Genomic DNA, 7,838 nt, shown 5'->3' on the forward strand with positions numbered 1-7,838 from the left:
GTGGAGAAGTTTTTGACTTGCTGTCATCTAGCACCATTAGATGAATCCCAGCTTATGGACCTTTTTTGGAGCGGGCTGGACGAGAACATTGCCCAAATGATGCTGGAGGAATATCCTGGCTGGACCCTGGCCCTGTGACAATACGAATGAGTCTTTCCAAACGGTCATCCCAGATTGTATCCGCCGGTGGCCCCTCAACATCCCGCGAAGAAAGCGTAGGAGGAAACGAGGCAACCGTGGAGGATATCTCGTGAAGCTGAAAGCTCGTCTGCGGGCTGGCTCTCTCCTGGATCCTACCTACGAATCCGGTGGCTCTGCTATCTGGCGCCCACTGGACTTGATCTACCGGTGGCTTCGTCCTGTTTCTCGTGCCGGTCTCCACCGAATCGGCCTCGGCTCTCGAAGACGGGGAGTAACTCACGGAAATCTGCGCGTACTGAAACGCGCAACATCATCTCCTGTTATTATTTCTCCACCGAAGATGGCATTATTAAATGCTCGCTCCTTGGTGAATAAGACCTTTTTATTAAACGACTTTTACTCATCTCACAACTTGGATTTTATGTTCATTACGGAATCCTGGATAAAGGTTGGTGATCTAACTCCTTTTGCTGATTTGATCCCATCTGACTGTACATTTTTTAACTCTCCTCGTCTGAAGGGACGCGGTGGCGGGATAGTAACAGTTTTAAAGAACTCTATCTCTGCACGCTGTCGATTGGTCCCTGTAACGGCCTTTTCCAGTTTTGAAGCTCAGTTTCTTCAGTTAGACTGGAATGGTCCTGTATGTTTAGGGGTGATCTACCGTCCTCCACACTCTTCTAAGGACTTTATACAGCATTTCACTGAATTGGTTGGCAATATTGCCACTAATTACGATCGCTTTCTATTGGTAGGCGATTTTAATATCCATGTTTGCTGTCCGTCAAACCCCCTATCACATGACTTTCTTAATCTCATTGACGCTTTTAATTTATCTCAGTGGATCAGTGACTCTACTCACATCCAGGGCCATACGTTGGATCTTGTACTGTCATATGGGCTTGATGTGACTGATATTGTGCTCTCAGACTTTATGATCTCGGACCATAAGCCCATACTTTTTTCTCTGACTCTTCCAGATCTCTCTCATTTTTCTACTACACCTGTAACTCTGTCTCGGTTCTACTCTCCTCAGTTCAGCACAAATTTCAACTTGTGCTTTGCTGAATGTTGTTCACAGCTGCTCTTAGATCAATCATTATCTGACTTGGATGCTGATCAGCATCTTAGCCTAATGAATTCTGCCTGGCTGAAGGTAGCAAATGCAACTGCTCCCTTTAAGCCACACAAGCACAAACCAAAATCTGAACCGTGGTTAAATTCTGACACCCGTCTCCTAAGACAATATTGTAGAAAGGCAGAACGAAAATGGAAAAAGGACAGGCTGCATATCTCTCTGTTCAGAGATTCTCTGACATCCTACCAGACTGCAGCGAAGTCTGCGAAAGCTGTATATTTTTCCAATTTAACTGAAATGAATCACTCTAAACCTAAGGTTTTGTTTTCTATTATTCAATCTGTGACAAATCCTTCTGTTAACTCTTTGCCTGATGCCTCTGTTGCTCTCTGTGAAAGCTTCTTGAGATATTTCAGTGACAAAATTACTAACTTAAGACTTGGCGTCTACCCCACTTTAACTTTAACTGTCTCTCCAATCATGTCATCTGCCTCTGCCGTTTTCGATGCTTTTGTACCTATCAATCTTCAGGAATTGAAGGAGGTGATTGGCAAGCTTAAACCTTCATTCTGTTCTACCGATATTATTCACCCGCGATTTTTAAAATTAATTATCAATTCGATTGGGCCAGGTTTGGTGTCTTTTATCAATAAGTGTCTTCAAACCGGCTCTGTTCCTGCCAGTCTTAAAGTGGCTACGGTCACTCCTCTGCTCAAGAAGCCTTCACTGGATTCCTCTGTCCTAAAAAAATTTCGGCCAATTTCTGTCTTACCTTTCATTTCAAAAGCTTTAGAGAAAATCGTGTTGAATCAACTTCAATGTTTTCTGTCAAGTAACTGTATTTATGAGGTTTTTCAATCGGGTTTTAAGTCTGCTCACAGCACTGAGTCCGCCCTGTTGAGAGTGTTAAATGATATTTACCTCTCCACTGATTCCGGAGACTCTGTGGTTCTTATTCTTTTAGATCTGTCTGCCGCTTTTGATACCGTAGACCACTCCTCTCTATTATCTAGACTGGAGTCTTGGGTAGGTCTAAAAGCTAATGTCTTGAAATGGTTTCAGTCATACCTGTCTGACAGAAAGTTTTTAGTGAAGCTGGGTAATTTTACCTCTTCCCCTGCACCTTTGACCTGTGGCCTTCCACAAGGCTCTATTTTAGCTCCCTCTTTATTTTCTCTTTACATGCTTCCTCTGGGCTCTATCTTGCGTAAACATGGCGTGTCTTTTCATTTCTACGCAGATGATACGCAGATCTATTTACCCATCAGAAGAAACATTCCCACTGCGATTACTTCTCTTCTGCAATGTCTAGAGGAGGTTAAATTATGGCTTGCCCAAAATTTCCTCTTCCTAAATGAAGACAAGACCGAGGTAATTGTTTTCGGTCCAAATGAGAACTCTCAGTCTATAAGCCCTGAGTTAGAAAGTCTATCAGTTTTTAGATCCTCAAAGGTTCGGAACCTAGGAGTTCTTGTTGACCAGCATTTAAAATTTAACAAACACATCTCCTCTGTTATCGGATCCAGTTTCTATCAGCTTCGCTTACTGTCTAAAATTAAACATTTTCTCACTCCAAAAACTCTAGAAATGGCTGTTCACGCTTTTGTTACATCTCGTCTAGATTATTGCAACTCTTTATACTGCGGAATATCTAAGGGTCAAATTGCACGTCTTCAGCTCGTTCAGAATGCTGCGGCCAGACTTCTTTTAAAGTGTCGTAAACATGAACACATCACCCCGGTTCTTAAATCCTTACACTGGCTGCCGGTTTGTCAGAGAATAGACTTTAAAATTTTACTCTTTGTATTCAAATCCCTGCACAACCTAGCCCCTGTCTACCTCTCTGAACTTCTTCATCTCTACACTCCGTCCAGAAGCCTACGATCCCTTGACCAGGCTTTGTTGGTAGTCCCTCACGTTAGGCTTAAGCGTAGAGGCGAACGCGCATTTGCAGTGGCAGGGCCCCGACTTTGGAATGCCCTGCCTCTAGAGATCAGAATGGCCCCTTCACTGTCTGTTTTTAAGTCCCTGCTAAAAACGTATTTGTTTTCCTTAGTGTATTGACTATTGTGATATTGACTACTGTGATTATTTTATTTTATTTTATTTTGTTTTTTAAATTGGGTTATATAAAATTTTGCTTGGTCTGGTATTCTGTATATGTGGTATCATCTGTAAAGCACTTTGGTCAGCCTATTGGCTGTTGTATATGTGCTATACAAATAAAACGAACTTGAACTTGGCCCAATATATAAATCTGGCTCTGCGGTTGTGTGGATCTCCCTTCACCGTGGGCGAAGTGAAAATCTATGCAAGAATCTCGTTCCGCCGAGACCACCGATCCAGAGACTGTTCACGTCACGTCCGCCGATCCAGAGACTGTTCACGTCACGTCCGCCGATCCAGAGACTGTTCACGTCACGTCCGCCGATCCAGAGACTGTTCACGTCACGTCCGCCGATCCAGAGACTGTTCACGTCACCTCCGCCGAGCCAGTGTCTCAGGACAAGATGGCCTCCGCCGAGCCAGTGTCTCAGGGCAAGATGGCCTCCGCCGAGCCAGTGTCTCAGGACAAGATGGCCTCCGCCGAGCCAGTGTCTCAGGACAAGATGGCCTCCGCCGAGCCAGTGTCTCAGGACAAGATGGCCTCCGCCGAGCCAGTGTCTCAGGACAAGATGGCCTCCGCCGAGCCAGTGTCTCAGGACAAGGAAGGGTCGTCTCCTCCCTGGCCGCCTGAAGGGTCGCCGGCTCCGCCCTGGTCGCCGGCACTGCCTGCTCCGCCCTGGTCGCCTGCACTGCCTGCTTCGCCCTGGCCTCCCGTCTTGCCGCAGTCTCCAGGTCCTCTTCCATTCCACGGACCTGGCCCTCTCTGTGATTCCCAAGGTTTTGTTCTTTTGTTCTTTGAGTTCCATGTTTCTTGTTTCTTTATTAAAATACACTGCGTTTAGATCCTCGTCTTCGCCTGTCTTCCCTCAGCAACGTTACACTCCTCTGCAACAGCTGTTCAGATTCTTAATGTGTTTATTTCAACTACATTTCATCTTTCTCATCAAACAACCAGACTTGCGATGGCTTAACACAAACTGTACTGGGGCAGAGTCAGGCTTCACAGAAGTGTAGACATAAATTCACCTACATGTGGAATCGCCGCTCCACCCACAACTACCCCCAGCCTACAACTTTGGCACACCACCTGTTTTATTTTCATTTTTTTTCTCCTAGGTTTTTTTATTGATTATAAACACAAATAAGAGTGTAAACCGTGACAAAAAGTATAGATAAACACAGTGTGTACCAATATTAATAAACAAAACAACAAAAAAATAAAAAAAATAAAACCACAGTCAGAATAAAAAGTCAGTTGTTCAAGCTGTTTATGATGTAATACAACCATCAGAAACCAAATCTTACTCCTTACCCATCAGGCCCAAATGTCCTAATTAGGTGATCATACCAAATGATATGACGCAGCGCCTGAAAATAGTCGACCCTAGTCTACCGAGCTGGGGACTATTTTCAGGCGCCGCGTTATATCATTACGCCTGCTGGACTCATGGTACGGCAGCAAAGTTTGATTATTACGCAGGAATGAGAGTATAGTTCCTAGCCATATCAGCCTAGAAAATCGCAACTTTTCATTTTCCATCGGTCTTAGTACACGATGTAACTACAGAAGAGTCAAGTTTTAAATAGGAAAAATATCGAAACTCTTTGTTCATTTTTTTGCGAGAGATGCTAATGGTCATGTCCGATTCAATGATCTATGCTAAGCTATGCTAAAAGTGGTACCGCCAGACCCGGAGATCGGCTGAATGGATTCGAAAACGGTAAAACTCAACTGTTTAACTCTGGGGGAGTTGTAAAATGAGCCTACTTCCAAAAAAAGTGGAGTATCCCTTTAATGAGGGGGGCGTGTTTTACCTCAGACATAGCAATCGAGCTCAAGAGTGGCAGTGCTGAAGCTTTGAGGCCACAGTGACACCTTGTGGTGTGACCAAAAAATACAAAAGAGGTTTGTGGACGTGACTTTACAGGTCACGCACGCAGGGATTAAATTACTTAGAGATGGGCAATATGGCCAAAATCTTATATCACGGTTTATGTCCTATAATATCACCCTAACTGTATGTATATAGGTTTACCATACATAGGCCTACTCTATATTCCGGACATGGCCGTAAAACATCAGCTGGTAGTGATTTCTAAAATGTCTGGGCACACATGAACATAATCCGCTGATAACAGACACTTTACACGGAAGCACATCAAATTATCCACTATTAACCACATTTTATGCCATGCATTGTAGATCCGTACACAGAAGCTAACTGCATTTTTAATGTATCTTCCAAAAACAATGTTGACAGCAAACAAACTTTTCCATAAAGAGGTGATATTTCCGCTATAAACTGATTTCCTGGGGCATTTTTTAAAACCTTATTTATAAATCATGAAATATAGCCTATATATATATATATATTGCAAAAAATTTTTTTTTATTTCTATTATTAGATATAATAATTGTTTTTCTCTAGTTCACGTTTACCACAATTATTGCCAGCCAATTATTGCAACATAATTTTGCCATGATCATAGCAGCTATGAGTCTTATCTTATAATGCCTGATGAGTTTGGAGAACACCTGACAAGAGATCAGAGATTGTTCCTCATACAGAATCTCTCCAGATCCTTCAGATTCCCAGATCCATGTTGGCGCTTCTTCTCTTCAGTTCACTCCACTCATTTTCTATAGGGTTCAGGTCAGGGAAATGGGGCGGTCATGGCAGAAACTTCATTTTGTGCTCAGTGACACATTTTTGAGATGATTTTGATGTTTGTTTTGGATCGTTGTCCTGATGGAAGATCCAACTATGGTCCATTATACAAATCCAAGTGTGAAAATCCAGTGCAAGGAAAAGTTATCTTTTTCAAAGGTATTTTCCCAAACAATCTGGGAATGCTTAAACCACAATCACACTTACAATCTCTGTATCCATGCTCAGAAAACCTCTTAGCATAGCTGGTCTTTGTTTACAGGTAGACAAGTCTGGGCTTTTAATGGAAACAACGTTGAGCCGGGCTATCCCAAGCTTCTCAGCCGCTTTGGTCTGCCATTATCCGTAAGAAAAGTAAATGCCGCCATCCACGACAAAAACTTAGGAAAAATACTTCTCTTCGTTGACAAGATGTACTACAGGTTGGTCAAGTGCCAAAGCATAAACAAAAACCCTTGGATTTTGCTAAAAAAAAAAAAAAAAAAACTATTGGAAAGAAACTGTTGGAATATTACATTTCTCTTTTTTGGGGTAGCTCTGATGAGAGGACGAAGAAGATGGACACAGAGTATCCCAAACGACTGGCAGATGGATTTCCAGGGATGACCGGAGAGGTTACAGCAGCCCACCTGTCCAAAGGTACTGTAAGTGTTTTTAACCAATTTTCTACAAGCATTAAAGTACAATGATTAGACCTCATAAAGATAATGATTTTTTTCTTCCAGGTTACATTTATCTCTACAGCGGGACAAATATATATATGTTCACATCCAACAGTAAGAGGCTTCTCCGTGTGATGAGGAGCAATTACTTCCTGACTGTCCTGTTAGTCAGGATTTAATTAAAAATGGAATGCAGCAGTTTATTTTAAAACTACACTGTAAAAAAAGTTGCTGCTTTAAATTTTAAAGTACATCAACATGGTCATTTCAAGTTAAATCACATTAAACTGACATAAAAAGTTAGTTGAATCTTGTATTACTTATTTTTATTAGTTAAAGCAATGTAAAAACATATGTTGTTGTCATAACTTATTGATCATATATTTTTTTAACGTTGTACACCAATTTAAAAATAAATAAATGCATGTGCATAATCCATTGTTCATTGAATCTGTCTGTTGTTCAAATTTGTTATTGGACTCTAATATAGCTGTTAACTAATTTTAAAAGAATGTATATTTACAGAATCTATTTAATGTTATTTTCAAATAAACTAAAGTGCCTAATTCAACTCAAGAAGAGTATGTGAGCATGTTCAGATTGGAAGCAATAATTGTTTTTGCCAGGTTAAATACTTTTGAATTTAATGTTAAAGAGACTTACTGAGCAGACTCAGTAACAAAAAAAACAAAAACAACAAAAAAAGACACACAAAAAAAAAGAACATCGCTTCTGTCCTGTCATTGTCTTTACAAATATAAAGCTTATTAAAGTAGACGTTTACAGGCCACAAGCTCTGCCCACTTTGAAAATAAATTTGTCTGGAGTGCATGATGTAAAAATAATGATTGGTATATACCTTGCAAATAACACATTATATGAACTGTATTCACATTTAAATATTATAGCTAGACCTTTAAGTTAAGAAAAGTAATAAAAAAATAAAAATAAAAAAAAGCATCTAGGTATCTAAATGACATGTTTAACAAAAAGCAGCCCACTTTATCTGCATTCACTTTACCTTCATACACACACACACACACACACACACACACACACACACACACACACACACATACATATATATACACGATATTTGTAATATTTGTATATTACTAACATCAAAGTGTGTGGGACAGAAATACTCTCCACAGCAGGACACGACTCTTGAGATGAATTTGG

The 7,838-nt window shown here is 41.0% G+C and overlaps 1 long non-coding RNA gene across 1 annotated transcript; it reads left to right on the forward strand.

The window, feature by feature from the left end:
- Positions 1-6,115: 6,115 nt before the first annotated feature.
- On the forward strand, positions 6,116-7,251 carry LOC309489666. The gene is made up of 4 exons (XR_014202469.1): positions 6,116-6,153; positions 6,257-6,416; positions 6,530-6,633; positions 6,720-7,251. It is a non-coding gene; the product is annotated as an uncharacterized lncRNA (long non-coding RNA).
- The last annotated feature ends 587 nt before the right edge of the window (positions 7,252-7,838 follow it).

Source organism: Leuciscus leuciscus (assembly GCF_965113295.1).
Source record: "Leuciscus leuciscus genome assembly, chromosome: 24".
Classification (NCBI taxonomy): Eukaryota; Metazoa; Chordata; class Actinopteri; order Cypriniformes; family Leuciscidae; genus Leuciscus; species Leuciscus leuciscus.